This window comes from Camelus ferus, chromosome 25, assembly GCF_009834535.1.
Source record: "Camelus ferus isolate YT-003-E chromosome 25, BCGSAC_Cfer_1.0, whole genome shotgun sequence".
Taxonomy (NCBI): domain Eukaryota; kingdom Metazoa; phylum Chordata; class Mammalia; order Artiodactyla; family Camelidae; genus Camelus; species Camelus ferus.
In genome coordinates this window covers 19393863-19419667 of record NC_045720.1, presented here as the reverse complement: position 1 = coordinate 19419667, position 25805 = coordinate 19393863, and the positions used below count along the sequence as shown (strand labels likewise).

The 25805-nt window shown below is 38.9% G+C and overlaps 1 protein-coding gene and 1 long non-coding RNA gene across 7 annotated transcripts in view; both read right to left on the bottom strand.

The window, feature by feature from the left end:
- Positions 1-25805, bottom strand: part of TRPS1 (transcriptional repressor GATA binding 1) — a 240334-nt gene that overhangs the window by 29343 nt on the left and 185186 nt on the right. The window lies entirely within an intron of this gene.
- Positions 681-24736, bottom strand: LOC116659827. The gene is made up of 3 exons (XR_004315189.1): positions 24726-24736; positions 22498-22501; positions 681-17043 (listed from the first exon to the last, which is right to left on the bottom strand). It is a non-coding gene; the product is annotated as an uncharacterized LOC116659827 (long non-coding RNA).

The window sequence follows — 25805 nt, the reverse complement described above, 5'->3', positions numbered from 1 at the left end:
TCATTTGCTTTCCTCACATTTTCTCTTTCCCTTCCTTCCTCTCTCCCTTCTCGCACCCAACTTTCCTCCATTTCTTTTTTTGTTCGTTTGTCATTTTCAGATTTCTCCAGTTCTAGGCATTATACATTGGTGATTTTGAGAAAAACTTCATTTCACAATAAAACAATCACTCCAAGGTCATTTTATGTCAGTCCTTAAAACGTGATCCAGATATACAATGATCGGTGACTGATGTGACTTAACACGAGACATACTCATAGTATGTGGTGCTCACAGAGTGAACTAATGTTGATTTCACTCTTTAAACAGATTATTTGTTGAGTCCTTAGTAAGATGAACGTCGCCCTTTCCAGGTTTGTCTTTTGTTGTTTGAGGGGAGGGAGTCAAGTGGTCTTAACTGCATATGGAGATAGCATTAGGTGTGTTTCCTTTGCTGAGCACAGTCAACAAAGCGCTTGGGCTGGGGTGTAGGGGACTAGCTCCTTACTGGCTTCAGTCACGCACTGCTGCCCACGAGGACGGGAACTCCTCACCCATGGCGAATGGGGAGCAGCCAGGGAGCCTTTCGGGATGGCAGTGCTGTGATTTCCATTTCCTGGCATAGCATACTGGCAAGCCCAGGATCCTGGGAGTCCGGAGACACACCTCTTCGCCTGGTCCCACCTGGGACTATTCTTTGACTGGAACAAATGACTGTATTATTCTCTTTCACAATTTTCACCCTTTTTTTTTTTTTTTTTTTTTTGATAAGCTACGGTCTCTGCTCTGCCATTTTCAGTGACACTCACGAGATAAGAAAAATGAGAACACGGGAAACGGACGTGAAAGTAAAAATCATGCCACAAAGCCAAGGCATTTTCAAGAGCATCAAAGGGACAGAAACTGAACTTGTTAAAAAGGCAAATAGAGAAAAGACACGATGGAGACATTAATTTCTCAATTGGCCTGTAAGTTTTTTTCCATGCTATCATCTAGGACAAATCTGATTAACTCTGTCATGTCCTTCAGGTCTTCACAAAGTTTGTTTTTAAAGTAAACTGCCGATACAACTGAAATTTATTTTAATAAGGAAAATGTTGTATTTGAAGAGCATAGCTTTTCCTCATTAGCCATGGGGGACATTTTGTACCCTGTTTATGTTACTATTAGCACTTTGCAGCTAACAAGCAACTTTTAAACACTACTCTGCAACAGCTGTGAGACTAAACCTTCCAGCCGTTGGTCCCTTCTGCTGAATGTCCAGAAATGTAGTGTTATGACATGTAGGAACATCCACCCTGACTTCCTTTAAACTGAGAGAGCTCAAGACGGTAGAAAACGGAGGGAACCCAGCAGAGTCCTCTCCCTCCCTGTACACAGTGTCTCACCCTCCGATCAGAGCCCAGGGCACACTGGCCGAGGGAGCAACAGCTGTTTTCTGTCTTTTCATTCCCTTCTCCCATTAATGTTATTTCGATTGTGTTATGGGCTGCACTTTAGATCTAAAAAGAAACATTTAGTTTTATTTGAATGTTTAAATGATTAATGACCCTCTAGTGTAGCTGTCTTCTCATAATTGCCACAGAGTAAGCTGCAATTTACTTTGAAAATCCAGACCCCTGCGTATTATGGAGAGCAAATGATAGCTCAGGCACTGACTGCTATGTGGAAAATCCATTTTTTTTCATGCATACATTCCCCAGTATTGTATGCGGACAGGTTCTTAAATTTTTATGTCAAGTCTAAAACCTTTCATTCTGGAAAAATCTAGGCACTACCACACTGTTTGCGGGTGCACGGCTAGGTGTGTACCTGAGAGGAAAAGATAAATAGAGACAGAGGCTGGAGTCAATAGGGAGGGCTGTGTGTGATGAGGCCAGACTCCTTGGTCTTCAAAAGCAGAACATGCTTGCATTTCATCAGCGAGCGCCACACAGCTGTCCACCGAGCAGGAAGGAAGTAGTTACGTGCTCCTATCATGTAATCAGGAAAAGGTGCCTGCAAGTTGTTACTGGACCACGTGACTCCTACACGTTTCTATTTTATACAGAGAAAATCCCCACATCCCAGTGAGGGTCAGAGCAGCAGTCTACACAACACACATAACTCCTAAAAATACAGATGTTTACATTTTTATAATGGAAAAAGACATGATGTTTGCTTTCCAGGGTTCAGCCGTTAAGTCTTATAAGTTTGTATTGCTCTTCTTAGCTTTTTTTTTTTTTCTTTTGGAGAAAATACAGAAAAAAAACATTAAAAAATAGATCCTGAGGCATTCCTGCAGAATATATTTGGTATGACATAAGAGGATAAATGGGCAGTAATAGGAGAAAAATTGACATTATCTAACCACAGCGCCTGAGACTTACCTACGTAGTGCTGTCAGTTTGTTGTGTTTTTCTTTTTAAGTCTTCTGGCTAAAATGTTTTCTGACTTTCGTCTTGGCCAATTTTGGGCCACACTGAATGTTAAATAAACTATTATTTAATCAAATACAGGCATATTAGTCTCACTCCTGCTGACAACTTCAATTAGAATATTTTTGCTTTGTTAAGGAAAAAAAAAAAACCCTCATGATCTTTAAACTGTTAAGGCCTCTGCACAACATCTGGTAACAATTTTTGATATAGCCAACCATCAAACTTCTATCTCCGTGAAGTGGTTTATCCAAGATTTGTTTTAATTAGGCCGCCTTTCTAACTTCACATGGCTTTCAAACGGCAGAATCACTCAGATGTTTTAAGCCATAAACTTACTGAAAGGTTCAGAGGCTGTAATTAGAGCTTCACCAAGGTGGACTATTTCTGTTTATTAGATCGCTGGGTTAATTCAGCTGCCTCTTAACAAGGATAGTAAACTATTTCTAATTTTAGCACATGGGTTTTTAATTTTATAAAAGCTCAGCGTTGCTGTTTAACACCTTGCACGTCGTGCTGGTGCTCCTATCAAAAGCCGTTCGGGTCCAGCCTTTCCAGAGGAACCCACATCCTAAATGCATATTTCTATGTGTGGGTAGCCCAGTTCAGCTGCAAAGTCTTCCACACAGATCAAGTCCAAGTTAGGGAAACACAGCACTGTGAGGACGACATCGGGTAGACTAGCGTCATCTTGAACGACACATCTAAAAATAAATCTACTTAGAGATTCGTTCTAATAAAGCGTCTTCCCTCTTTCACCCGCAGCATCCTGTCAGCTGATGTTTTAGGTCAGAAATTACACTTTACCTTGGATGCTTGTTTTTTAATGTATCTGCCTCTGTATAAACCTTCGGGAGTATAAAAATCTCCACTCATTTATTTGCATCATAGGCACAGATTAAAGGCAAAAGTAATGTGGAAACTTAAACTATTTATTTTATGAGGTAACTATTTTAAAATCCACTGGGAAAATAATGAAAAATGGCCTCATTATCCCTCTTCTTTGGTGAACCAGGCTTCATTCTACCAAAATAGGTCTCCCAACCAAGGGTGTGTGTGTGTGTATGTGTGTGTTGAGGCTGATGGTAGCCTGTGGCTTCTCTCCACAAGTTTTTGATGTTATTCCCTTTGAAGCACCAGCACAACTTTATAGCTTCTTCTTATTATTAAACTTCTTCATAAATGCACACGTTTCTTACCATGGTTCACAAAACCTCGGAATGTAGTAGGATCCCTAATATTTTAACTTTCCTGGGTAAAACTGAGTAAAAACCACCACAGTGAAGTTTATTATTTAGTCTACATGATGCAATGCATGGTGGATATTTGGAAACACTTAGAGGACTGACTTCAAATGTCATATTTAGATTCACTGGTATTATATAAACAGTCAAATTCTCCGAGTAGATGACACAGTGTGGGCAGCAACAAACATTTCACCCATTGATTTGCTGAAGGAAAAAAATACATCTGATTTTCTATTTTTGCTTGCCAAAATGTGGGAGAAAAGTTAGTATGAATTTTCACCTAAAATTTGAAACCGTAGAGTGAGTTCTATATTTAAAGACTCTCCAATTTTGTCCATGACAAGAAATAGGGGGCTTCTCTAATATGTATGTAATGTCTGTAAGGATTTCAAGAGGTTCTGTTGTAAATCAGAATTATCTTTCTAGTGAACAGAGGGCTCAGTCTGGGCAGAAGCTGTGCATTCATTCGTTTGGAAGGCAGGTAGATCTTACAAGGTAGTATAAAACAGGAAAACCGAAAGTAGCTGTCAACATTTAAAAATTGAGTGATCTCACATAAATCCATGGGCTTTTTTTTCGAGGTTTTACTGGCACTTGTAAAATCCAGTATTGCTAAGTTCATTTTCTCTCATGGCAAGACACAGCGGAGGGAGACTCTTTTAAAGACTGTCCTCGCCGCCTCCCCCCCAGAGGACCTCTGAGCCTTGGCACTTACACAACCTGCCTTAGCTCCCATAAGCACGCACTTTTCCCAGGACAACTTTCAAGTCCTCTGATACTAATTATCCTAAGCCTTTTCTGTCTGAGCTGCCTTCTGCCTGGAGGTACCAGAGACCACCAGCCTAGATTCACATCCTATCTCTAACCCTAGGTAGCTGTGTGACCTTGGGCAAATTGCTAAAACTCACTATGATACATTGCTTCATCTGTAAAAAGGGTATAATACTGGTGTCTAATGGTTGTTTCAAGGAGTAAAGGAGTTAATTCAGTGCTTGGATAATGGTAAATACTCAATAAATGATGGTTACTGTAACTCCAGTTTCAGACCTCAGTCCTTCTCCTCATGCTCAAACTCAGCAAGCTCATACCGCCTGTGACTGGCAGACACCACCACGTGAATGATTATCTAAAACGTATCCCCACGTCCAATGTATATGTAGGTAAATATTTTAGCTTGGACATTTTGTTACCTTTCTAAAATATGTGTCTACAACGTCTTCAACAGAGATCGAAAATACAGATCTCCCCTCTCCTCAAAACTTAAAAGTTCCCCGTCATTCAGTCAACAACATGACCAGTCCGCTCCTTCCTTCCTCATTTGGTCCAGCAGTTCTTTACCATCTCCTAGTCTACAAACTCCCTCCATCCTCACCCCTTGGCTCTATCCACGTGGGATTACATGCCATCCACTCAGATTCTGTACTTGCCAGTCCTTATTTTCTCAGACTGAGACTGGGCTTTCTGACCGCCACATCCAGTGCCCAACACAGCACCTGCAATAGAGCAGGTGCTCAATAAGGTTCTGCTGAACACACGACCCAACGAAGAAGGAATCCAACTTAATTAAGTTCTTCCTATCCATCTTTTTTTAAGTCCAGTTCAAAACACTTCTTCTACCTTGTCTTCCCAGAAGACTGCTCTGTCTCTCCCACAGTCTCTCATTTCACTGTGTTGGTAGTTCTACCATTCTCAAAGTATACATTTTTCTATAGTGTTTGTGAACATGGCCACTTCTTCCACTAAACCATGAGCTTAAGGGACAGAGGACACACTTTGGGGGGATGATTTTAAGAAATGCCTTGCAAAGAAAGCATCCGTGCTCAATTATTCAATTAAATGACACTTTTCATCATCTCAAAACTGGATTAACTGTTTAAAGAAACTCCTTGTTTATCCACAACTGGTGCAGTCTCTTTCCCTTTACTCGTGTGTCTCCATTGCTTCCCAATCCACCAAAAATACCATTTCTAGATTAAGTATCTGAAGACAATCTTAATTCTATCACTTCTTGTTCATAACTTTCATCTTCTCACAAACTCCAAAGCCCTTAGTTCCGTGTTCTTGAGGCTCTTCACGACCTAGATCCCTCCATCAGCTCCCCTTACCCTTCCCTGAATCCTCCCGTCAAACGACCTTACTCCACATTCCCTCACACTGATCCTGTACATCCCCAGTTCAGTGCATGTTCATATACTGGTTTCTCCCTTCGTCTCAACCTTCTGAAACCTGCCATAACCTTCAAAGCCCAGCCCAAGAGTCCAGACTTCAAGAAGCTTTCAATGCTAAGACTGAGTTTCTAGTTCTTCTTCTAAGGGAGCTCCAGGTAACTGCTTTATTGTTCCTATGCTGTCAAAGCCTACCTTATCAGCTAAATCAACATGAAATTTTCTCTTTCCACTTCTCCTCTTCTCCAGCATCCCCAAAACTTCCCTTCAGTCAGTCCTGTTGAACTCCTTTCCCACTCTAATCCTGCACCTGAAATCATATTCCTCTTGAAGGTGGTCCAGAGATGTTGGAACTAAAATGGCACCAAAACCCCTTCTTCCCTAAAGGAAACAAAAAGAGCCAATGAAGAAATCAAGAGTCTGTTACTGTATTTGACTGTGAATTCTAGGAAGCAGGGCACTGGGACTTTTAATTGCTCAGTAAAACTTGGTTCAAGAAAGAACTGAGAAGAATGAAATGGCTCCATTTCTAGGCTTAAGAAAAGGAGGCCACTGATTTAACTTAAAGACAATTTTCTTTCAAAACATTGCTATAACAAAAGGCTAAAACTGTGTAAGGAGAGATGAAGTTACCAGAGGAAAATCACTAAAATAATACAATAGTTCATCTACAAATTTACCTACATGCTACAATCACCTATAAATATCAATGCATATGGCTTTTCATGCAAATGCAGCAAGTCACTAACCAGTTTCACTCATGGATACATTTACAAAAGGACAGATAAATACAGGATGCATGTGTTTATCAGGATGGTTTTCCCATTAAGTAGATACTATTCTTTGTTGAAGAACTTGTTTCCTTTCACACTCTGACTACTTCATAATTCTGAATTTGGATGAAAGTACTGTAAAATGGCCATGGGGCGTGCACACATGTGGATTTTGTGATGTGTGTGGGTACACGAGTTGCAGTTTGCTTCAACTTTGGCAAGGATTTCTTTATAGAGTTCATAAAAAATGGACAGATGTGTATCGCGGGAATGTTGAAAACACCCAGGTAAGTGTTTGCAAGCTATTTTAGAAACATCATTTACATACAAAGCAATGCACCATGTATAAATTACTAGTATGTGTTTATTACTCATTGATTCCCCTACAAGAAAAAGACTTTGTTTCCCAGCAGACAAAGAAAGAAAGAAAGAGAGAGAAAGAGACAGAGACAGAAAGAAATAAGGAAAGAGAGAAGGAAAGAAAGAAGAGAAAGAAAGAGAGAAGGAATGAAAGAGAGAAGGGAAGAAAGGAAGAAAGAAAGGGAGAGAAAACGACTGCTTCCCCCGTCTCACACTTTTCACCTGCAGCAGCTGCTTCCAATTACTTGCTTCCACCTGCAGGACCCCATCTAGTTGTACTGAGTTTGGTTCCTGTTTCAAAAACAACCAGGAAAGTGACCTGGGCCCGAGGCAGAAGGCTGTTTCAGCTAGGAGGAAGAATCTTGCATCAATTTAGTTTCCTGCTCGTTTTTCCTCCCCTCAAATTCTTGGTTCTCCGCTCCTGGTGTGGTTTCTGATCCCCTGTATTTTGCAGTTCCTGCTGTGTGCATCCTCCCAATTTCAGTGCTACTTGGCATTCTCTTTCTATCCACGGCTATTCTGGAATCCCCAAATGCTAGAACTAGTTTATCGTTGACAACCATGAGCCCAGGAAGGTTATGGGGATTACGAAATCTCATTCAGACCAAGCAGAATTATACAGATCGGACTTAATGCAATTGCCTTTTTATATCGTCCTACCTAATACGACGTAATTTCTGAGGCTGCCAACTCAGGCCTCCTTTCTGCTTTCCTCTGAGGTCTCCTTGTGCTTCAACTTCAGTTTCTGCCACTGCTTTCAGGCTTAGCCTTGCTCTGATACTCTGATACTTGGAACGGCAAATCTCTTGATCTAGAATAGGGTTTCTCAAAGTGTGTTCCACCCTAGCACCTGCATTAAAATCACCCAGGACGACTTGTTAAAAATGTGGTGTCTTTGCCCCACTTAAGACCCACTGAATCAGAATCACTAATTATATGGTCCACAAATCCGTGTTTTTAACAAGGTTCCCCCAGTGATTCTCAGTCATGTTCAAGTTTGAGTCACTTCTAAGTTCTTTAACTTCAGTTGGACCATGACCTTTTGGGTTCTGTTACACGTTCTTGACCAAACCTACTCACTATACCTTTGCCCCAAAGCTGCTCCCTGGTATCTTAGCTTTGTGATCATCACAAGGAAGACAAAATGCAGGTTCCCTGATTTTCCCTTGAATTACTTGGAGATAATGGAATTTCATACATAGGAGAATTCTTGAGCAACTCAGATTATCCACCTCTGTGTTGTTCCTGGTTTATCAGATTCTTTTCCCCACTCATTCTACAAAACAAAAATTAAAATAAACCTGAATTCCTCCCTGATGGCTATAAGAAGCTCATAGGCTAATGAACTTTTGCATGAGAGACAGAAATAATGAAAATTATCATAAAATACGCTAAAAGTCATTTTAAAATATGCCTAGATATAATGTGAGCACAAATCATCACCAATCAAACCCAGTTTGGGGACTGATTGAATTAAGCCAGTCCTTTTTTTCTCAAGCCGCCCGCACCCAGTTTTATTGAGAAATAACTGACATGCATCACGGTGTAAGTTTAAGGCATACAGCACAATGGTTTGTTTACATATATTGTTAAATGATTACTGTGAAAGGTTCAGCGAACATCTATCATCTCATATAGATTTAGTAAAAAGAAAAGGAGAAATACTTTCTTCTTGTGATGCAAACTCTAATTAACCCTCTAAACGACTTTCCTCTACACCGTACAGCAGTGGTAACTGCAGTCATCATGTACATTACACCCCTAGGACTTCTCGTCTTCTAAATGGATGTTTGTGTCTTGACCACCTTCCTCCAATTCTCCTTCTCTCCGCCATCCGCCCCCGGTAAACACAAGTTTGATCTCTTTTTCTGTGACTTTCTAAACTTTTAAACTTTCCTTGTAATCTTAAATAATTCCAGGTTTCTTTTTTTGGGGGGGTGGGGGGAGATGAAAATTACAATCACACTTTAGAAATAATGTGATGTTCTCAGAATACTATATTTTATATATCTCAGAAGAAATGTCAATAGCCCTATTCAGCAGTTTTTTTTTTAAATACAAGTATTTTCAAGTATTTTAGCTCCTAACTTTTGTGATTAAATACTTAGAACAAATGAAACTGATGTTCAACATCATCTACTATGAAATCACTGTGGAGAGATCTGAGTCCGTTAGTTTACTTTCATAATTGTTGTCAAAGTTAAAATGTATTAAACCTTTGAAAACAGAAACTAAAATGTTTCAACTTTCCAAATCACATAAAAGAGAATACATTTTATGCTTGCTTTGCAAGTCTCTGATGTCTTTTCCTTTCAAGTACACTAAATTACTAACTTGCCACGATGACTATCATAAAAGGACCAAGCAAGACACTGTTGGCTTGCCGAAGAAGATTTATAGACTTATTATAATAAACTGCAATTAATTTTCATTTATATAAACTGAACAGCAATACTAGTCAGGACCGTCATAGCCATGCTCCAAATCTATAATTTCGTATGAGTCCAAACAGAAAGCAGGCTCCCAGGATTTCATTAGTCTATTTTATTCTTTTCTACCAACCACATTGCTCAGACTGCTTTGGACATTTTCATTATTCTTGTGATGTTTGAGAAATGACAAAATCAGAGAAGAGGGATCTGATAAAGATAAAGCGTGGCACAAAAGCTGGATGGGTAATTGCCTTCACAAATCTAGTTCAGCTCTCATCTCTCCTAATTAGCCTCATTACCATACTTTCAGACAGACTAGCAGTCACTCAAGACCCTGCTCCTTTTCCGTCAGAACAAGCGCTGACAGCTAAATGGACAACAGATGGAAAAGTACCCTCTTTCCGGTTACTCTTCCACGCACAAGGCCTTTGGTAGAAAACTTAGGCCAAAGAGAGTTTCCTGAAATCCATGCTCAAATGGCTGTCGCTGACTACCTCTCTTCACCCCCAGCTTAACACTGTTTTGTGAGTTTAGGTCCTACCTTGTAAGCGTTTTCTATAGGAAAGTTGATCGTCTTCTAAAAGAACATACAGTATATAAACACACTAATTCTGCTAGATAACTTCACGCTTTGAATCTCTTCACCATTAGGCGATTCTAATGAACCTCTAACGCTTGGATCCCTGATGTTAACTTGCCCTTGAGACCACTGAATGTCTCCTGAAATTCCTTCTTAAAGACCAAATAAAAGAACTTCACTGATCACCCTTTGAAAGTGTGTCTTAAATAACAGTTTAAAAAAAGTCAAGTACTCCTTGAGTACAACATAATTGCCAATATTGATTCATTTGCGAGAGGAAAAAACCACTCTGGAATTTTATATCAAAGAAGAAAACATTTGGGGACAGACTGAGTTGTGCTGGTTGGTTGGCTGGTTTTCTGGAAGCCTCACCACATACATTCTACCATGGTTCTTTCCGATTAACTTACTTTTTATAAAATAAATTTTGATAAGCTTTGAAAGGTATATCCAACATATTATAATATTGGAACAGGTCATTATTTGATTATATTAGTCATAATACTTATGACCTTATTCATCTCCCCGATTCTAAAGAAATCAAAATGTTTCAGTGGCTTGGGTTTGAACAATTTAACCATGAAGTACTTCTATAGATCCATTCTAGGTCCATTTGTTTATACCATCTCAGGCATCCTTCTTCTTCCTGATCACTTTTCCAGCTCTCTAAAGATTTTTTGCTAGGTTTAATTCTGCTTTTGTAGACCGCAAACCTTATGATGCAATCTCAGTGGCAACAAAATCAGGAAAACGGATTTTCTGCACTTTGCAGTTTGGGGAAACTAACAGTCCATTCAGCGTGACTGCAAAATACCCTGAAGGCCAATATTTACTAAGCATGGCACACACACAGGAGCCTTGTTAAAAATCCACAACAAATCTCTCACTGCAAACAAATCCAAGGCTTCAGAGCTTCTGCAACTGGCTGAGTAATGTTGATTCTGACAGCAGAAAGCTGCTTTCTCACCGATCCCGCAGCCAGCTAGAGGTCTGTTGGCCCCACACCAAGATTTCATGATTTCTTGTCTGTATTCTTTGCTACATATTCCTTTTGTAACAAGCTACCAGAGATGGAAAGCATAATACTGAGGTGAGGTGTTCTCGTCTGCCTACTTAATATTCAAAGGAGATTGGTAAACACCAACTAGCCGTTTAACTCGATCATTCCAATAAAGGCATACATAATTAATGCGGGGTTCCCATCAGACGGTTGGAAGAAAAATAATGGCCAAAGCAGCCGTCCCAAATAGCAGGAAATACTTTGAACTTCACACATAACACTTTAAAATGCATGCTGTCTTCGCTTGGAGATGCCAAAGTGGTATGTGATTTAAAAAAAAAAAATACCCACACACAGACACAGACATACACATACACAAATACTTGGAAGAGGAAAAAAGTGAAGACATTTCTGGTGTGAAAAAGAAAGAGCCTACAGGAATGTGGTGAACTATACACACAGCATATCTTGTTCGGGGCCACTAGTCTGCCTGTAATGGAGAATCTTGAGACAGACGATACCAAGGTTTTCTTACCCCAAATCGGATTATACATTTAGCGAGTTTTTCCTGAAATCCATTTCTTGCACCCACCTAGGCAGCCTGGGAAACATCTGTTCTGATCGTGATGTGGAGCCAGAAACTTAATTCCAAACCCCATGTGATTAGATGAGCGGGGCATTCAGAGGAGCCCTTCTCAGTCCACAGGAGCTGCTCTGAATGACACAAGCCTGGCCGACCATCTTAAACGCTTTGAGCATACTTTTCATTCTTCATGCTATTTAACTTTCCAATGCCTTACATTCCATTTGCAAAAATTAGACAATACGACGAAGGGCCAATGACTTTGTGAGGACCGGTTCAAGAAAACCCCTAGCTAGGGCTCTGACTCTTTTAGAAAGCACTCTTAACCTTGAACTTGAAGTAACAGTACACATGTTTCTCTTTCCCACCTTTCCGTTTTATAAGTTTAGACTCTGGTGGCCTGGAAGATCTGTGTCTGGAACTTTTTTTTCTCCTCCAGAGTTATGAACTGTAACTCAAGTGTCACTGCACCTCCCTGAACACCCATTACACGTGAAAACACCGAGCAGTGAAAAGTGGTTGCATTCACATGTGCCTCCTTCTTGCCTCTCCTTCAATAAAAACAAATTAATAGCAGAGCCGTGGGACAGTTTTTTCGTATTCACACCTTACAAAAATTTCATAGATCCATAACGCAAGCTTTTGGGAACACAGCAAGTTATATACGTGCAGGACCATGACAGAAACTCGCAAGACGACAAAGCTAGCAAGAAGAACTTGGAGGACGGCACTTTCCAGGTGAGTTTTTTTTCCTATTCTGCTCCCCCACCAAAGTGTCTGATCATCGAGGACTACCAGCATCCAGCAAATTCCTCCTCCAGCCTAGTCTTTCTCACATAGTTACATTTAATTGTATTTACTAGGACTATATGAGGTAATGTAATTATGGAAGGAAGTTAAAAACTGCATATTGAGTTTAAGCGATATATTTATACATGCAGTGATCTACGTAGATCAGCGACGCTCTCCAGGTAAACCGTGGGCATGTGGTTAATCCACAAAATGATCCGAACCACTTCTGAAGAACGTACAATCCACATCTGCTCACCCGCACACTTAAATGTATTCTTGCTTCCCTAATCATTTCTCAGTCATTCAAAATTCTCTTTTTTTTTCTTTTCAATTTGTGCATTCAACTTACCCGACATCGTGCTAAGTGTGTCATCTTGCATTTTAAGTGAGTAACAGGGATAAAAGAAGAAAAAATGACCTATCTCATGCACGGATACTGCATGTCAAACAAGACTGGAGCTGATGAACACATGAAAGAAACAGACAGCAAAAAATGCAACCACTTTCGCCAATAAACACTAGATCATTTAAGGGAAGTCCCTCCAGAGTTACTGCTTCCTGATTGATGTAATCCTAACCACAGCCTGTGGTCCAAAAATTGCCAATCAATCATGTATACATTACAGGAGAAATTGGGTTAACATGTCTTCATGCTGGTGCTTCAATGGTGCTCTGTTCAACCCTGGCATGAGATACCCTTTGCAGAAAATCAGCCGGGTGGCGTAGCGTTCGTTTGTTTTCACCTCACCATTTTGTTATGATGTATAGGCAACGAGCCTCATGTGGCCTTCCTAATCTGAAAATGAGCCAAGAGAAAGAACGTGCTCAGAAGTGTTGAAAGAAAGGCCCATTCTGTGCCCAGGGAACTGCCTCTAATACAGGAAATGAACACAAGTTTGCTGTAAGCCGTCCAGCTTCTGAATCAGCTGTTCCCCGCTCAGCATCCTCCCCCCTCCCCCGCCCCCACCTCTAAAACCAGAGCTAAAAGCCAATATTAAAGTTTTGAAAAATGTGTTTCCCCCCACTCCCCTTCGCCCGTGTTCTCTCAAAGCTGTGTAAATCTAACTTGAATGGTAAGCGGCTTTATTTTAACAAGTGTGAGTTATCAGAGTTCGCATATCAAATTAAACCCAATGAATTCTGGACTTGTTTTAAATTTCAAGCCAGAGGCCCTAACTCCCTGCATTTCACTTGGCAGGCGGGCCAGACTTAGTAATAAAGTGCTAAGCAGAAGACAGGAAATACTAGAGAAGTCGAACAATGTTATGACAATGTTTATAACTTTTACAGTCAGGCCTGGGTGCACATCTGTACAACATCAGACTCTGGTCAGACCCGCAGAGAGGAAACCATTCCTTAGCTGGCAGCGTTCTGCTCCAGCCAGATGTTATCACTTTACTGGTATCTTTTCACCAAACAAAAAATATATATATTATATATTACATATTTACATTTCTGAGAAGGAAATGGGGGGGGGTCTTCTTGTTTGGAAGAAAGGGTACCTCCAATGAATTCTGTCCCATAATTGATTTATTCTGACAGATCTAAGACAGTTTACAGACAATGGCGTCTTTCCCTTTGATGTGATAACATTCAAACTGCTTTTTCGGGGGTGGGGTGGGAAGCCAGCCGTGTTTGATACCATAGGCTGAAACACAAAGGAACTTCCAAGGACCGTGGCCTTGGCATGCTCAGAGCAGGCTCAGATGCCTATAAAATTAGGCAGTCACCTGGCAAGTATTTATATAAATGAGATGATATTAGTGGCGTTTCCTTGAGCACAGATGTAGCAGAAGAATTTATCATTTTAGTTGAAACTGAGGAAACTAATGTCTCTTTTACGTAAATCATTTCAAGAGCCTGACATATAAAACGTCGCATCACCATTAATAATGCTCTACATATATCAGTAAGGAAATCGATTTTTCACAAACCTAGGCTGATGGAAAACAAAACAAACAAGACCAAGAAAAGCTATTTGGAAAAGAAGCTTAACCATCACAGATCTTTACACGTCCTTCAGCCCTGATTCCTAAAGCTAAAGTTGGATGTGGTCCCGTCAGTTCAGTGTTAACTGGCAACACACAAAAACAAAATCAACCAAAGAAAAATTTCCTCCATGATTTCGGATCTGTTTCTGAATTTTGCTAATAGGAATGTCATTGTGTGCATGTGTAGATATCTCAGTGAGCCTGTCCTACACCTGCCTTCAGACAACTCATCACATGTCTTAGATAAAGTTGAAAGCTAGTTTAAAATGTGAAACCTATTGCGGGCTTGGCATCCTGGCAAAGCCACATCAACTCTAACAACAATAACTACTAGAGACACATTAAAATGAAGCTGGTTTTCAGAGCACCTGCGAGGAGCCATGTCCCTACTTCATGCCAATTTCTAAAGTACTTGAACTATAAACAAGCAATTGATTTGAATGAATTTGACTACATCATACCTATGAATTGCTGTTTGCGCTGGGATAATTCTTATTGTGGGGCATACATTTGGCCTTATGCAACTCAGCTCACTTGAAGCTGATTGATGAGAGAAATCTTTACTTGCAGGAGAATTTATTCACTTGGCCATTCATTCTGGGTTGAGTTGATACAGGGCATCTAATCCAGTGGTTCCCAAACTCCTGTTTCTCAGTATCACCTTGGTTACTTTTACAAAGGTAAATAAATGCCCCCAGGTCAGGAGTATTATGAATGGCACCCTGGGACCTTTGCATACTGGGGTCTACTTACTTGCTCCTGAGCCTCCCCACCCCCCACAATTTGGCACTGCGTGCGTGCTTACGCTGGACTGAGATGTACCACACAGTGTGTCTGTTGGGCTGATCAGTGCCTGCCAAGCTGTCTGTTCAATATTTTGAATATCACCCTGGATACAACCATTCAAACTGGCTGGCCTAAAAACATTCAAATAGTTTTCTAGTCATGTTTTAAATTATTCCACTTGTACTACTGTAGTTTCATGCTATGATTGTTTGTCTTTTAAGTTTTTCAAGTTTTTTGGCTTTTATGCAAAGTAAGCTCCACTGTGTATAAGTTGTTTTGACATATTTAATTCCACAAGAGGATTCTAACCACCAGTTCTTTCATCAGCATTCACACTACTGTAATGATAGAACGCTCTAGTACTTAATATTTTTCCCAGAGCCCAAGACGCCAATGCTTGATTAATCTCAATCTGATGTAGTCAACAGTGATATTATTATCACCGTACTTTGATGGATTGGATTATTTGTAAATCCTGTGACACTCCTCATTAATTAACTCTATAAGCTGCAAGCTTGCTGAGTTCAACTTTGTTGTGTCATTTTCATGAAATTCACAGAATTATGTTGAAATACAGGATATTTTCAAAGGAGAATTCTATATAGCGGAATATAAGAACATTAGAAGGTCCTTCTTTCTGCAAGTTGTTATATGCATGAAATGTAAATCTTTAATGTGCAAATTTCACCTTAGAGTCTGTATACTTTAAAAATGTATTCCCAACTCCCAAACTTTTCATAATAATCCATTACTAGCCTGTCAGTAGAGGCGTAAATGAGGTCTCTGTAAACTTATGGCTTCCAGATAGTGTGCAAATTTTCTTTTTAAGAATGCTTATACTGGTCTTGATCAAATTAAACACCATCATTTGCTCCAAGTTCTTTTGTCTTTTTGAAGGTCTTGATAATTCATTCCCAGCTTGAATGATGCCAAAGATTTTTTTTTCTTTTTTTGGTATTTTCACATTACCTCTCTTGTACTTTTGCACATAATAGTCTTTCTAGTTGTTCTCACCGCCCAGTTCTACAATAACCTAATTTAGTGGCAGAAACGACAACCAAAGCAAAAGAAACTTAAGTGATTGTAAAACCTCAGGTTGTAGCAATGCCTGCACCAGGGCTTAGTTCCACATGAGAGGTGCTCCTCTGTAAGACATTTTGTCCAGGTGACCTGAGAGGTTATGATTTAGTACCAGGAGGCTCATGTTTATATAGTTTAATAGATTTAGCATGTATTATCCCATAATGGAAGCTATAATTTAAAAGGGCATGATAATTTCTGGCTTACATACATTATTTCTGCGGTTTTCAAGCTTTTTTCTATCACTGAAGCCAGTTTTTCAAACCTTGCATGGATGCTTAAATTCTGTAATTAAGTAGAAGTGAAACTGTTAAGGGAGAAGGAGAGATGGAATTTTTAGGGCTCCACTGGGCTCCTATAAGTAAGATAGTGGGAAATCCTGCCTGAACACCAACACGTTATTAACAAACTTAACCAGGTAAAACTAAACTCATTTTCCAGATTTTGAAACAGAGCTGAAAGACTACATAACACATCTAATAAGTTTCAAATCTGGGCCTCTTCTCTTTCTTCCAAAGCTGGAATTTCCTTTTTTTTTTTTCCTATGCAATATGGCTTCTTTTTGAAAGAGGAAAATACTTTATTCCACAGTTTATAATACATGGAAAATGATTTTTATAAAAATACTTTATTCCACAGTTTATAATACATGGAAAATGTATTTTTATAAGTCACTGAAATTTTTCTAGATTAAAAATTAGGCAAGCTATGATAAACCTCTTCACACGTCTTACTTGATTCTAGCTGACCCTGAACGATACGCTTTAACTTCTCACGGTGTCCCTCCAGTACTTGGGAACTCTCAGCCCCTTTCTTTCTTGATGATTCAGATTTGCCATTGCTTTTTATTCCTAAATTCTTACTCTGATGTGGAACTTGAATTGTATTCAGAATATTTAATAGCCTATAAGATACTGTTAACTTTCAAGATGTGTTTTCTACCTTGTACTTTACAGTATTCAAATCAATAATAGTTTGGGATTAAGAAACAAACACAAAATATTTTAGAAAGGAAGTGAATTTAACATCTTGTCCAAACTACTTACTTTGATTTAAACATTAGAGGACTGTCTAGAATATTTCTCAGTATATTTAGGAAGATTGTTTAAACTGTTTCTTAGAATATCTTTAAGCAAATCGTAAAGAAATAAGAAAATATATGGCTCCTCTACTTTATTCCCCAAGAATATTCAAAGGAACAAGCATGGACACATTTCCTCTTTCTTTGATTCAGTAAAATTCTCACCATCTTTGATCATTTGGGCCTAAATTTATTAAGAACTTTGCTAAGAGAATAACCAAGGACAATCTTAGTAAAGTACATGGAAAAATATATTTTCAAGAAGTGTTCTATTCAAATCAGTGCAATCCAGCACCTGGTAATGAGCAACCTTATCTGCTCATTTAACAAATGTTTACTGAGGATCTACAAGCTATCCTATGATCTGGGGACAGAGCACGAAACAAAATCAGATAAAAATTCCTGCTTTCCTTCTAGTGGGGGAGAAAACGCACCATTCAAATGTCATGAAGAGAACAGAAATGCTAAAACACTGTTGTCTTAACAAAGCCACGAAGAGAGAAAGTACAGTGTGCACTCTACAGCACTGATGCAAAGAAGAGGAAGTGGTTCATTCAGACCGATGAGATAAAGTATAGTAGCTGTACCTTAAAAAGTAAACAGTTTAGGTTACTTTAGGTTGACTAAAATGGAGGTGGCTTTACTTTAAAGGTTAAAAGAAGAGCAAAAACAAAAACTGAAATATTACTGAGGCTGGCTCAGATCCAACATTTATAAAGATGGGCACAGTGAGCTGTGTTGTGGACAGCCCGACAGAAGAGGAGTTCAGTGATGGACAAAGCTGGAAGGGCAGTGGGCTGGAACCCAGGAGCAGCAGAGTCCAGAATGGCTCAGTAAAAGAGGGGGTGCTAATTACTTAAAGCGAGGAGAGCAGTTAAGGGGTACTGCACTGGGTATAATGCAGTCCTGTTTGTGCGTTAGGCATACACATTTGTGGGAAGTCTGGACTCTGAATTTGAGAAGTAAAAATTGCAGCCCCTTTAGGAAGTCCATGAGGTTCTGATGACTAAGCGGCGACAATGAGACAACCGGGAGGAGGGGTTAAATTCAAGAGAAATTTTGGCACCGCGTGAGGTCACATGGCTTTTAAGTTCCTTTTCAACCCTGATGTTCAATGACTGGATGTGAGGAAATGGAAGGGGGCAGGCCACAGAGGGGGTTCCCGAGGGGATGCGATCTGGTAGCTCACAGAGCAAGCTCACAGGAGGCTGTGCCCCTGGATTGTTTGCAGGGTTCCAAAAATAGAAATACCATTGAGTTGCTCAGAAAACTTTGCTTTGTAAATGGTGTATGGCGTATTTAAATCCAGATCCCTTTTAAATGCCTACTTAGCCTAATTTACTAGAGCTACCACAGTGTCGTCTTCTTAATAGACATACATATACCTAATCATATGACTAAGAACAATTTGAAGTGACCAGCTGAACCACGTGGGCAAAATCGAAGCCCAGCGCCCCATTGCTGCTGGTCATTCACTGCGCTTCTGCGGGTCTCATCTTTAAACAGCTGGGGCTGGATTCATCCTTCTGATGGGTCCCTTCATGCCCAATAGACTAGGATTCCAGTAAATAATGTTGCCGCACTTCAATTCAAATTTTAACAATACACTTGTAGAAAATCAATCAGCTGAGGCTCAGAATATGAGTGAGTGTTTCCTGAGCACTGACCGAGGCAGACCTGGCATGGTACCTAGCATCAGGGCTATATATACAAGAACACAGACCTTAGCACTTAGAGAAGCTGTTTTGAAAGAGCAGAGTATCGACTGATGATGGTAGACATCTATAATTCTATTTTAAATTAAAATCATGTATGGAGAATTGAAAACTCATCACCATTAAAAAGAAAAATCCTTTCAAAACTATGTTTAAATTCCAGTTTTAAAATATAATAAAAGATAAAACCATTGCATTAGTTGCTAAGGCCAGTTTAAAAAAAAAATACAGAATTGTTAATGCAGGTTTGTACTCTTCCAAAGTATGTTATTAACCTAAGTTAACTGTTCAGAAAGAAAGCCAAGTATTGGTGTTAACCAACAAGTAGATAAAATTAACTTGTAATTTACAGTAAATGGACAAATGGTGAACAGCCTAAGATCCTAGAAAAATCTTAAAGTATCCATTTATTGCCTTGTTTATATTTTACCTTGTTTAAATTTTTTCTTCATGATAAAACACAAAACTTTGGAGGAATGTAAGGTAAAATACCCGGCATATCTGATTTCTGAAAAGGGAAAAGAACTTAAAATACTCTAAGAAGAGTTATGTAACAGTCCACAAATACTTACAATGTAAGAGCCTTGAAAGTCACTGTGAATGAAGGTAATTAATTTATTGCTATCAGTCTTCCAAATGGATTTCAATTCACTGTAATGCTATTGGCCAGAGTAAGTGCTTACTCATTACAGGTTATGATTCATAGCTTAAAAATGAATTTTGTTCACATGCCTTGAATGTTTTAAAATTTACCTTTTCTTTTTTAACCGATTCATATTTGAGGACAGCTGGCAGTTCATTTTCTTTCCCAAAGTTCCAACTGGTGATGTTTGTAAGATAGCTCCCCATTTATCTAGTTTTTGAGCCTCACTTCAAACAGGATCGACACCCCCAGAATTACACGAGGCTGAAAGACTTGTGTAAATTTTCCTGCCAGTAATAAAGGGTTTGTAGAATGACAAAGTTAAATGAGAAAGCAAGTGAGATGATCAAACTAGGATCCCCAAAGACTATGAGACTGCTGATTTAGTGATCTTTTAAGTGGAACTGCTGGCTTGAATTTTTGAATTGTGAACAGGTGTTTTAGGTGTGCAGCGTTCTCACTGATTTTAATGGAGTTACACTATGAAATCCACATACACTGCTTTGATTGTTTCCCTTATTTTGAGGATAATCAAATTCAGACTGCTGAACTTATCCACAAGTCTCTGAAGCTAGGATTCTGTCAGCATATTGAGCTATACAAATGGATATCCATGCCTTCTCTGTAGACCAGTTGAGTAAGGGAAAATTGTGCAAAAATGTGGCCAGCTACAGACATTTCTTAAAATTGATACATATGTAAGATGGAATTATTTATATATAGTACATATGTATTATGTATTTCAGTAACACACTAGTGAGTTCCTGTTAAGGGCATTAGCTACTCATTGATAATAGGATTTTTAAAATTATCAGAATGATATTGAGCAGGGAGGGACCTTTGTCTCTTTTGTTTACATGAGTGCCTAATATGTACCTCCAATAATTGATAAGTAAATGAACAGCCAATCCTTAAATATAATCATCTGCTCAGTCAGCTTTATGATTAGACTGCAGATTAAAAAATAATTTTCCTTTTCTGCATATTATTATCTTAGTTTATGCACTACGTAAAAATCACATACACATACACCCCACAGCAGATTCAAAACATAATTATCTCATTGAAAGTTCAGTGAGAAGCTCTATGTATCTAATTAAAGTTGCTATTTGCAACTTAACTTCTCTGGAGTTAAGACCAAAAATCAGGTTATTTCTTTTTCTGTACAACCCTAGGGTTAATAAAACGTCTATGTAATAGATACATATATTTCTCTTTATTTTACTTGTTTTGCACTAGAAATTACACCTACTAGAGCAAGAACATTATTTTAGAGTAGAATTTGCTGCTAAGATTGCAAGGACATTGAATGGTGGAGGAATCATAAAAGAAGATACTCATGTGATCTAGAAATGAGTCTTTTTCAGTTTTTATTTATGTTTAAATTTAAAAAAAATTACATCTTTTTTGAGCTGCTGTTAATGGAGGTACTGGGGATTGAACCCAAGGACTTCATGCATGCTAAATACACACTCTACCACTGAGCTCTACCCCAACCCCTAGTTTTTTTTGTTTTTTTTTTTTAAGAGTTAAACCTTTGTAACCAAGTCAAGCCTTACAACCAACACCATGATATTCCTGTTTTGCAAGCCTCAAAATTGCTTTTATTCAAAGAAAAGTCTAAGAAGCAGTCTGGATAATTAACCTCTCTCCCACCTCTCCCGCCTCCGCATCCACCTGGCTGAACCCTTTGTAAGCTGCGTTCATTCAAGCAACAACATTTACTGATCACCTATTAGGTTCCAAGCCCGAGCCTACACAGATGAGTAAGAGACAGTGCCTGACATGAATGAGTTTATCTTGTAAGTTGAAGCCAAATTATGTAACAAATGATTAAATTATGGCTAAATAAGTAGCTACAGAGTATTACAAGGCCCTGCATGGTGATTAACAGTTTTGCCTGAGAGCTTTAAGTAAGGTTTCATAGCCTCCCAAACATAAGGGTAACAGAGCTGAACAAGCAGTCTGAGTAGAATTCTCTCTAAATGCTATAAAATGCAATGAGAAATCTGGGGGTTATAGGTAGTAACCGATCACACAAATACTGTTTATTAAGAACTCTCTCTGTTCTAGGTACTGGGCTACATGTTTTATATGTATTAAGGATAGACAGATGACAGAGAGCGATAAATACACACACACACACACACACACACACACACACACACATACCTGGGTAGATGCATAGGTGATCAGTAGAGGCAGATAGACCATCAATTCCGTCTTTTGTTAAAGCAATTAGTAGTTTGTATTATAATTATTTGTTTATCCAGATGCCTTCCCTCTGAAGACCACAAGTCCCTCGTGGACACTCTCCTCTTCATCAGTGTGTCCCCAGCAACACCTACGGCTCCTTCCCCATGGCAGGCATTCCATGCAGGTTTCTTGAACTAATGAACACCTGAACCAACTATCTCTGTGGCATCTCTCAAGTCAATTAGTATTTCTATGCCTTAGATTTTTTCAATCTAGTTGGTCTCTAAGGGCCTTTGAAGTTAAAAAAATATTATGAAGTTTTCCCTCTGAAGTTCCATGTTGAGCAACTGATTTCTATCAGCCTCAGTCATGGGGTGAAAAAGAGAGTGTGATTGTTCCAGGCCGTGATTAAAAGCCGCCCACACAAACTTGACTCTTGAACCCATCAATGCCGGGGTCACGAAATGTTTATTGATCGTCTATAGGTTCAGATTTATTTTATGCTCCTTAACTTTTTTTTTAAACTTAGGAATGATTTTGAACAAATCTAAAAAAATAACTTAAAGAAAGCAGAATCTAACAGGTTAAAGAAAAACCAAACCCACTTTCAACGGAGCAGGAGCCTCCTCTTTGCCTGTTTCCAACACCTTCCTTCTTCCTCCTTTCTAAGGGATGACGATCCTAAATTTAATGTGTATCTTTCTTGTCCCCAAAGAACAAAGCTTATGGCTGGATGTAAATGAAATCCATAATGAGGGGCTCTTGAAGAAATATCTCACTCTCAGAGTTTCAACAATGCCCTGGGTCATCACAACTGGCCCCCAAAGAACAAGACAGTTTTCAAGCAACTCTAGGACTCACAGAGGCCAAAAGATCTCTACAGATAATCCAGCAGCTATTGGAGCAAAAAAAAAAAAAAAAAAAAAAAATCATTGTGACCAGTCATTTCCCCTTCGTATGAGGACTTAAACCAATAGACTGAGAATTCACAGGGTAGCAAGTGGCAGTATTATGCAGTGGTCACAAGCTGGGACTTGGAGCCACTGCTGTTGTCTTGTGACCTTAGGCAAGTTACTTAACCTCCGCTGTACACCAGTCGTCTCATCTACAAAATTCTACAAAGGGAAGAGCTATTTCCTTTTCATCGTCTCCAGAAATCTCTTAAAGGCATGTATCTCCTCGAAAAAGAAAGCACACTTTCGGAGCCTGCTCATCATTCGAGCCCTATACCCACCCCCAGTGCAGCATGACCGGGTCAGGCCCTCTTGCTTCTAAGTCTTTGTTCATTCGATGCCCTTCTCGAGCACTTACTAGACATCATTCCACGCAGCAGGCACGGGGATGCAGTGTGATGAAGCCAGACAGGACACTGCCCCCAAGTCATATATTAAACACATGACTGTACCCAAATTTGCTCCTTCACTGGCTACCCCAAAATGCTGACCCCTTGTGAGCCCCAACTTTCTCATCCATAAAATAAGGGCAGTAACACCTGCTCTCTCTTCTTCACATGGCTGTGAGCTGAAATAAAATCACTTCTATAACCAAACTCTGTGCAAGCTGAAACAGCATCTGAGCCCAAGTGCTCACGATATTGACTTTGGCTTGGCTGCTGAGATACGTTCACTTAGAAGTACTCACAAGCCAATCCGGACAGGGTATGAATCAGGGAAGCCACGTGCCACAAAGCTTAGGTAGAAACCTACCCGACAACCACAATTTCCCTCACGTGGACTGAACGCAAGCTCCTAAAAACAACGGCTGGATATAAAAATGAAATTTAGTATAACCAACTCAAAAACCGAGGAAAAGAGATGCACATTCTTTTCTGAAAAACTTAACTATTTTATCGTCGGAGGAAGAGTGAAAGGAAAAGTAACGTGTTTTGCCACCTCCTCATAAATTCTGTCTGCCTAAATTCCTAGACACAACAATGACAGAATTCACATAAATACTCCTAACCTCGGAGGTCAGATTTGGGGACCCCACGGAGTGGTGCAAGGGAGTCTGGCCAGCTGCTGACCACACTCTGTGTATGAAACCAAACACCCATCCCGGGGCTGGCCAACTGGGAAACCCTCATTATAGGAACTCCCAGCTTTGCTAAAGGAACAGGCTGAAGTGTTTCATTGATTCAGGCTCTCAATTATTCGAAACAATTTAACTTTAAAACAACTTTAAATTGTAAAACAATTCAACACATTAACATTGTAAAAAGGGAACACTCCTCGGCTTGAATATTAAATTTCAGCTTTCTTTATTTCAGAAGAAGTAACTTCCCTTATTAGAAATATACTGTTACTGATAGCTTACAAAGAACATGTTTCAGATTTGGTTCCAAAGCTAATATTTTACTAAAATACATACTATAATATAAGAAATATAACATTCAAATAAATTACATCCATTTTTCTATAAATTAGTTCATAGCTCGATTTTTAAGTACCCCCTCCCCGATTTGGCATTTTAAATATCGAAATTACTTGCACATGCTCAATACTTTGCTCCCCACTGCTATGTAGTTAGCGCCTGACAAGTCGTTTATTATGAAAAGCAAAATAACCAAATACATGTCCTGATATATTTTCGTACTTCAGAATCAGCTAAGTCACTAATTTTCAATTTAAAAAAAAAAGGTCTAGAAATAGAGCACGGAATTTCCTACTTTTAAGCAAACTTTTTGCTTTTTTTTTCATTATATCACCAGATTATATTATCAAAATCTTTGTCCACTCTGGCAATTGATTTAACTATCGTGATATTCTTGCCTGGAATCAACTCTGTATGAAAGGCTACAAATATTGGGTCAAGTGTTCCGTAACCTGCTTATTATTGGTTATTCCTGCATAGAGTTTAGCAAGAAAATTCAAAAATTATAATGATGGATTTACATCAGAGCTGCAACGGAAGAGCACATAAACGATTAGGAACCCGTTTGAACTCTGAGAGAGCAGTTCATTATTTGTGCTTGTCTGACAAGAGCACAATAGCCCAGTAATATTTTATATGATCTAAAAAGGTTAGGTTTGAAAATTAGCATTACAAATGTCACACTTACTTCCAGCAGGAAATGTGCAACAATATGTGACAATACTGAATAAAATGTTGAAACATGTTTTCCTTTTGTTTTACTTTACTCATTTTTGTAATACAACACTGGTTACTGGAAAATGCCTTACAGCTTTATTCAAAACACATGTTCAAAGATTTGAATGAAAAAACTTTGACTCTCTCTGGAACATCTAACTGATATATCATTTGTGTGCTTTAAATTTTTTCGTACTGTCAGAAACACTTTTATGTCTTTAAGATTTATTTAAACTAGTTTATTATATAATGAAGCTTGTCAGATCATAGGAACAAAGTCAAACAAGATGTGCTATATCAAAGTATAACGTTTAACATATAGATTTAAGTATACATATCAAGTACAATGCAATCAAGCAAAGTTTAATCTGAAAATGCAAATGTTTCAGATTATTAAACCCACATCTGTCCTTTGAAGCACAATTTAGACTGTTTATCAAAAAGCTGTGTGTAATTATTCTCTCCCACTCTAGTCTCTGTAACAACAGACTTCTTTTCTTGAGAACTTTCCAATTTCACTTTAGAGTTGGGGTTTTAAAGACTTCACCACCAAAGAAAATAAGATCACAAATGGAAAATTAAAAATCTTTACAATGTGTCCTATTATAACTGCTATGTTTTGTTGGTAAATAGGGGTAATATTTCAAAAAGGCATTTCTTCTGGGTTTAAGAAAAATTCTAAATGCTTTTGGAAACCAATTCAACATAGTCCCAGGCATCAAAAGTGCGTGCTTAAACACATTATTAAGATTTTTAATATAAAGTTTTATAATACATTTGGCTCTCTCAGTCTTGGCCAACAGAAACCATCAAAAGCAGCAGTTCAGCTAGTTAGAATTCTGAAGCCCGAGGGAGCTAGGGCAGAGCTTCAAGTTCTGTCTCTCAAGTTCTCAAATCC